Genomic DNA, 8,075 nt, shown 5'->3' on the forward strand with positions numbered 1-8,075 from the left:
GAGCCCCTGCTGCTTCTGAAAGCTCCAAAATATCTGGAGAAGTTTGCCATATACAGATATCCCTGAAACTCTCACAAAACTGAACCCCAGCTTATGATATTTGTTAATTTATATTGGCAAGCTAACCCTGTCCCAGCAGCTCCTGATTCTCAGTGGTGCCAGATGAATATTCTGTCTGTATTAAAACAAGGAGAGGATGACATGGGGTTGCATATCCTGGTCTGGGACCACAAGTGTCCTGATCTTCTGTAGCATGTGTAGTATTTTCCCAGCATGCAGCAGCAGTTTGAGATCCTTATGCAGTAGCTCATTCTTATTTTTATAACAGGGGTAGCTCTGAAACTGGTAAACAAATGATCCAGTAACATACAGAGAGCTCACAAGTCAGTGAATGAACATAAGCAGAGCTACCATGTACATATAAAAAAGTGAGGGAAATCTACATCATGTCTATTGACTTGTGATGAGAAATAGCTCTCTGCTGACTTTTGTCAGGTGTAGGCTTTGCAGGTATGTGCTGAGGACTGAGGTTGTGGTCAGGGGCAGAAATGCAAACGCAGCCATGAAAAGCCAAGCAGTTCAAAGTGATTACCATGCTGTGGGCTGTGCCATACTTTGCTCTCTGCCAACCTTAGCTTTCACTTCTGACTGAAGCAGTGAGGAACTCTGGAGAATTTCTTCTTCATGAAAGGTGAGTTGAGATACACTGGAAAAAATATTTCTCTTAAAGGAACTCTAATTCTTGGAGTTTTCCTAGAATTGTTAGCTATATGCAAGAAGTTGCTCATAAATAACAATGTTGTTATTGGCAGCCTTCGGAGTGCTGTTGCAGAACCTCCAAGTAAGAAAAGTTACCCTTTTGAACTTGATAGAAGGCTCAGAGGGTCACTGAAATAGTATGTAGTTGCAAATACAGACATTTTGAAGGAATAGATAGCATTTTGAATGCACAATGACTTTCTCTTACATTTCCAGTCATTATCCATGTCCCACTTCATTTGACTGTATTATTAAGGGATTTAGAAATTATTGCTTAAAAAATTATCTCCATTCCTTTTAGTTATGAAATGAAGGTCTCTCAAAATGCAAGTCTGTGAAGACGCTTTTCTATGCTTTAAAATTCTCTTGGAATTGATTTAGGAGGAGAATTCCCTTTAGTTCTATAGTTGTAGTGGCCAGAAAGTGAAGTGTGTGAGGAAACTGTCAAAGTACAAGCTAAGGATGATACAAACAGGGAACATAAACCAGGCTTAATAGTGTCTATGTAAACTTATAAAGGCTTTATTGTCAATCAGTTCAAGCAAGTGTTAATTCAAATACTTTGAGTTACGTTGATAGAATGGCTGTGTCAGCCTCCTTGACAAATGTGTAAATGCATTTGAGTGTGACGTTAAAACGACAGCAGTGGCAGTGGGAAGTCCCCAACCTCATACTGAATGCAGGTGGTGTTTCAACACTGTCAATCAATCAGTTAATCCATTGGGAACAAATTTTTATACTTTTGACTCAGCTTTGAAAAATGCAGAGATCAAAATCAACTGTTACTTTGCTGCCTGGACTTGATTTTTCTCCATCTACAATGAGTTCGTTTTGTACCGCAGTGATATGTGGTCACCTGGAACATACTCTACACTAGAGTCAGTACATCACTATCTCTGAAGATTACCCTTTTGTAAGCACTAATTTGTAGTCCATCAGAGTCATCAGTTTTAGCCTCAGAAAGAAAGGAGAGCGTAAAGTCTTCAATGATCTGTATGAAGACAGAACTGAAAAAACTAGAGCTGGGATGCTGAAGAAACATTAGAGGAAATAATGGTGATGATAATATGGTACAGAAGAACTGGGCAGATCTTGGAAGTATTCCAAAATAGGAACATCTTGGAGGAATAAGCCAGTGGGATATTAAAAAGTCTGAAAATCAAGACCATGTATAATGGTTGCTTTAGTAGGATCAGGAAGCTTTCTTGAGATATTAACCTTGCTGTGAATTTCTTTCACTGGAACCATGGCTCAGTATAGATGGTTAAACTCTTAATTTTTCTGTAAACATCACTAACTCACTTTGGTTTAATTTCAGGGAGATATTCTTTAAACTGGAGTCTGCTCTCATGATAGACACAGCAATGCTACACTTGCATTTTCACAATGTGTGTTAATAGGGTAGCTCTTGTTGTAGTGATGTGTTTTCGTGTGAGAAGTTCAGTTTGACCAATGTTAGAATCAGTTAGCATGTCCCATGAACATATTTTGATGCATTCAGTTTCAGTTAGTTGTTTCCAGTTTGTAGAATTGGGCAAAATATTTTGATCTATTGCTGTGATATTATGCATTGAGATACAGAGAGAACTTTAACATAATAATGCTTTGGACAGAGGTCGAGATATTTTCATTTTAACTTTCTCAGTTGTGCATTTTTCTTACTTTCAGAAATTTTGTACTTTTTTTCCCTTGATGTTTTGTTTTGTTAAAAAAAATGCCTGATCTGTTAAGCCAGTCCCAACAGGCCAAAGTTACTCCTGTTTTCAATAGCTTGTTGTTACCATTAATTAATGGTGGTTAATTCCATTTATTCACAAAAGCACCAACAGCTGACTCTTCTAGCAACTCTAAAGCTTGGTGAATGTGTTGCAGGTATGAAGGATCTAGTAGATCATCATTCAACCATTCTCCTTCAGGAGGGTACATGGATGGGTCTGTGATTCTAAGGTTCCCATAGGCATTGATCATGAGGTCTTTTTTCTCCCAGATAAGATGTTCTTTGTCCCTGTTGGCGCTCTGTGTTCTGTCCCCGAGGTTACCTCGTCCACCAAGGAGCCAACACAAAGAATTAGATCTTTCCATTTACCAGCAGGTGGCATTAAGGGAGCAGAGAGATGAACTGTGGGCATTGCTAATGAAGGAATTAGTGGTATTGGCTTCCTGGGAAGCTTGGTGTACTCTTGTTACCTTTTTACTTGCCAGCTTGTCTCCTTAGACTGCACTTCGGTAGCTTTTCTGACACTTTCAAATCTTGTGCAGAATGATTGCCCTATGTTTCTGATTTTTACTACTCAATGTGATTTTTTTCCTGAGTCATGTGGGCTTATTTCTCATCTCTGATCATATGATTGAAATAAGTCATCATCCTAGTCTTGGATAAATTACTAGGAACAAGGTTGTAGAAGAATAAACATATGAGGAAAAGTATTTTGTGTGCTCCCAATATGAATGAGAAATTTTTTCACTTCAAAGCCACTATGGCTGTCAGGTGGAGGTTAAGAATTTGGGTTGAAAATGGTATTAATTCCAAAATTAATTTATCCAAATGGATGTTCTTTTCATGTTCATTTTCATCAATGACTGTTCAACAGAAGGCCATTTTTCTTGTCCTGCAGGAAGTCCTCTGGTTACTGAGGGAGCCCGTTTCCTCCACCTTAGTGTGCTCTCTGAGGAAATTGTACAAAGAATTCTTGTGCCAATCAGCATTTTAGTGCAAGGATTTCAAGTGAGAAAATACACAGATGAATTTACTGCAAAGATTGTTAAGTGCATGCACACTAAAAAATGTTCAGTCTCTTCTTTCAACGAGTCTTAAGGGCGTATTGCATGGGAAATTGTTAAGGACTAGAACAAAAGGACTAGAGGCATCTATTTAGTTTAACTGGGTGGATTTCTTTCTGATTCAGAAAATGGCAGTGCTTTGGAGGAAAGGAAAGTGAGGCGGGCAGAGACTCATCAGTGTCAAACTAAGGAAAGGGAAATGATAGGCAACTAGTATTTATGAACCCTTTCACCCATTACCGGTCATAGAGAGCTATCTTTATTAGAACCATAGATGACATGACCTGGGCTGTAGAGACTGGAGGGAATGATTTCCCAGGGTGCTGGTTTAGCTCAGGAGTAGTGTCTGAGTCTGTTAGAATGTAGTGTGTGTGCTAAGAAATAACCAGCACCTGCTCAAAAATGACAAGACCGAAGAAGGGAATTTTAGGTAGCATTCCCAAATTATTTCAGTCTATTAAATACATGCTTTGAAAAGCTTAGGCATCAGTGATGTTTACACATGTACAGTCCTTAGCCTCTGCTAATTATGATTCTACCTATGTTGTGATTGGCAAGCACACAGCATTTGTTCAAGGGGGCTCTTGCCAGCTGTGCTGGTGAAAGTGCTTTTCAGTAAAATTCCAATTAAATGCTTTATTAATATTTATTATTCACTGGTTGCAGTTGTTGGTAACTTGCATTTGCCCAAGAGAGCTTGAATAACATGCAGCAAAATGTTACTTGCTGGGAAGGAGGAGAAAATGATTCTTTAGCTGTTCACTGCATGGTGTGTCAGTGCTGACACGGATCCAGTGTGTGAATGGTGAGGATCCCACTACAGTGAATTCTCCACTCAGGGAGAATGGTAAAGAGGCAGCCACTGCATGTTTGCCCAGCAGCAAGAGCAGCATGCAGCAGGACTGACATGGCTTTACTCTGTCAATGTTTTACATAAAACAAATATTTCCAAAGGTCGTTCTTAGAAGCTGGAAGCTGAGGGCATGTTGAGCAATGCATGTTCCACTTGTTTCAGTACTGAGCTGTGAGAAACAGTGGCCTCCACTGAGACTAATGAAAAAGATGAATTTGACTTTTGCCTTTCAGTCACGGTAGTTCCCAAACGTAAAGAATCGAATATGAAATGTGAGCAGTGAATCCCACTATGAAGCTCTTTGAATGAGATATGAACTTGAATGAATGACTGTTGGTTGTGTGAGACTCTTGATGCACAGAAACAAGAGCATGGCCACAAGCCCAGGGTACAGAAGGGTTTAAACCATTTCCCAAATCAAAGTTTTAAATAAACACAACCTTCTTCACCCTGTTACAGCTGATTATACCAAACAAGGTTTTCAAACATATGAGATGAGTACTTTCTATCAGCCAAACTCCCTTGAAGTTCACACTTCAATAAAAACATACTATTGTGTTAATTGTTTCTTTAATTAAATCTTTCTTTATGAAAAAAATCTCTTTGCCATCAGGATTGTGAGAGAAAGACAAGACAGAGCTAAAGGCTTCCGAACTTGTCCACGTTGGCAATTCAAGTCTGTGAATTAAATGCCTGAAATGCTGGATTTAGATATCTCTCTGGCTATCCGATCAGTCTTCAAGCATATAACATATATAGATCTCCACCACAACTCAACTTCTGACCTGCAAACCAGACCTTTTGATGCTTACCAGTTATGCCACTTCCACACATCAGGCTTTTTTGCACAGTCAGTGCATGTGTTGTCTGTTTGTATTAATCTCTTTTATGTATTGTTCTTCTCTTTCTGTTGTTACGCTGATGCCAGCTGAGAGTAATTCCAGGAGTGTTAAACCAAGATGAAGCTGTCCTAAAGATGAAAGGAATTACTTCATTTCTCTTTAGGATTGATTATTTTTCATGTGCATCTGAGCATTTATGAGTGATTTTCAATTCTGAACCATGTTTTTATTCCCCAGAATTTAAGAAAAGAACTTAATGAGATGAATTGCTATCTTCAAGGTGCTCAAAGCCTGTATTAAGGCAGAACAAGCTGTCATTTGGTAAAGAGCAAGTCAGCATTCTTGGGAGTGGTTCAGCTTTACCCCTTTTTTTGTATTAAACTTTGCTGTGCTTCCCACTTTGTTTCTGAGTTGTTTTATAAATAAGATTCCTTGCTGGGATTCTTGCTTCCATTGCTCCATATTGAAGACCAAACTGCAGATTAAACCAGCTCTGCAGTTGGTGCACATTGATATGTCTTTACTTAGTTCCATCAGTCTTAATTGATAGGGCTTATTTATATGCATGGAGACATTTTTTATATGATTAAACCCTAGTGATACTGGTACATTCAAAATATTGATGTTCCTTTACAGGAACAAATTTTACTAATAAACATTAATTTTTAACTTTTTTTTTTGCATGGATTTAAATAATTTTTAGAATGTTTGAGCACAGTTACAATGATGTACTCTTTAGAATTAAACAAAGTTAACTTTATATTTAGACTAAAACAACAGTAGTACTGCTTGACTTAGCAAAGCTTGACGAAGTGACTCTGTTTCAGACATTTAGGGCTCAGTTGAGGAGCCACTACAGAGAGTGTTAAGATCTTTTTGTCAGAATAAGAGAAGCAGGTTGTTGGTGGGTTATCTGAATCTGTTTAAAACCCTTTTTTAAATTTGTGTTCCTGAAAAGTATTCTGGAACTGACTTGGGTCAGAGGGGAATATCAGAGAAAGTGCAAGGCCTCTTGCCTTACAGAGAGGGGATGTCCTGCCATAGCCAAAGGTTGGAGGAGCCAACCCAGCCAGTAACGAGGCAGACTTTGGATTTGCCTTTCAGGCAGGCTTTTACCAGATGCTTTATAAAGTAGATTTGCAACTCTAGTCATGCATCAGGGCATGGCATGTAAGTCTGCACTTGGCTTCTTGTCTTGACACAACATCTGAGAGTGACTAGAATGGAAATGAGAACATCACTTGCCAAGATGGCACATGTTTTCATTAATATGTAATCTTGCACCTTATAATAGGACAGATAGCAGTTTCAGGATTGAGCCTTGTGTACAGTGGATAGGAGCAAGGAAAATTAATTTTTTTCATTATCTTGAATGGTAAACCCACCTGCCAGATGCAGAGTGGTGCTGAACATTGCTTGTTCCATTTTTCTGTGAGGAAACTAATTAAAAGATTACAGCTTCTATGTTTAATAGTTGTTCAAAATATATTGGTGGCACTGCTTGCCATTCAAATTTCATCATTTTGCAAGCAGCAAAGGGAAAACATGCTGACACTTCTGTCTCCTTGGGATTCAGCTCATCCAATTCACTTTCTAATCTGATCTCCCAGGATATCAAATGAGGTCTTCTGTTTGTTAATGAATGACCAATGTTAAATGAAAGTTAAATGAAACCTAATATCCTGCAGTGATCAGGTTTACGTTGTGCAAAGCCCTTCTGGCAGTGTCCCACAGAACTCGTGTTTGATGTCCAAAGGAGAATTGACTACTTCAGTTGTGCATAAGGGAAACAGTTTTGTCATAGCTCGGTGGTAGAATTGAGAAGTCATTGTTTCTGTGTAGATAGCTATAAATAAAGGTCTCTTAACAAGGGTGCTGATAAACACTTCCTGCATCCCATGCTGTTCAGCTGGAGTGGGACTTTCCACCCAAAGCCAGCTTAGGTTGATCTCCCTAAAACCAGCACTCTGGTATCTGGCATCCCATGTTTTCCTCTTACTGCTAAATGAAAGTTTGATTTGATTTGCAATGTACTGCAGTTCTATTAAAAATTTGCTCTGTCCTAAAAACCTGAGAACTAAACTTTACTTGGCATCTTCAAAGAATTTTGCTTTAAATAATATCTCAGCTGTGGTTCACAATTATTGTAAAGCTGCATCTCTTAGATCTACGATGCTAACTTTTAAGCTATATTTCATTATATAGCTTTAAACTCCTTTCCCCTTGTGGGTGATGTTGCTGGGGCAGAAGAGGGAGCTGCAGCTGGCAGAAACCTGAATGTGTGGAGGCCACACTATCAGTAGTCTTCACCAGTTTCAGATATTTTAAGTAAACTACTCAAGATGCTAGGTCCAGGATCTACAAAACCCAGGCAGATCATATTAGCAATGGTGATCTAGCACTGACATGCTTCCACAGGAATCCATTAAGAGGATTTAATTGCAGTCCCAATGAATGTTAGCCCCAGCAGAGATTAAACTGTGCCCATGCTGCAGCATTGTAAACTGTTTTACCTTCTGTGTCATCTTGTTAACTCATCACTGAAGACCACCTGATGGCCTCATGGGGTGTGTGTGCTGTATGTTGAGGGCTATTTATCTGCAAGAGCTGTGAAAGAGAGAAGATAGTATTTAATCTCAGACCTGGGAGTGTATTTAATTACACATTGCAGTTGTCTCTCAAGAACTGCACTTCTTAGCAAATAAATGTAAAACTTTAAAGTTGGCCGTCTCTTGTTGATTTGTCTGACAGGTGAGTTAAATCTGTACTGTTCTTTCAGTGGTTTACTCTTCCCTGTAGTGATTAATCCTTCTTCCTTTCAAATGAATGTTCCTTGATTT

This window comes from Colius striatus, chromosome 3 (genome assembly GCF_028858725.1).
Source record: "Colius striatus isolate bColStr4 chromosome 3, bColStr4.1.hap1, whole genome shotgun sequence".
NCBI classification, from domain to species: domain Eukaryota; kingdom Metazoa; phylum Chordata; class Aves; order Coliiformes; family Coliidae; genus Colius; species Colius striatus.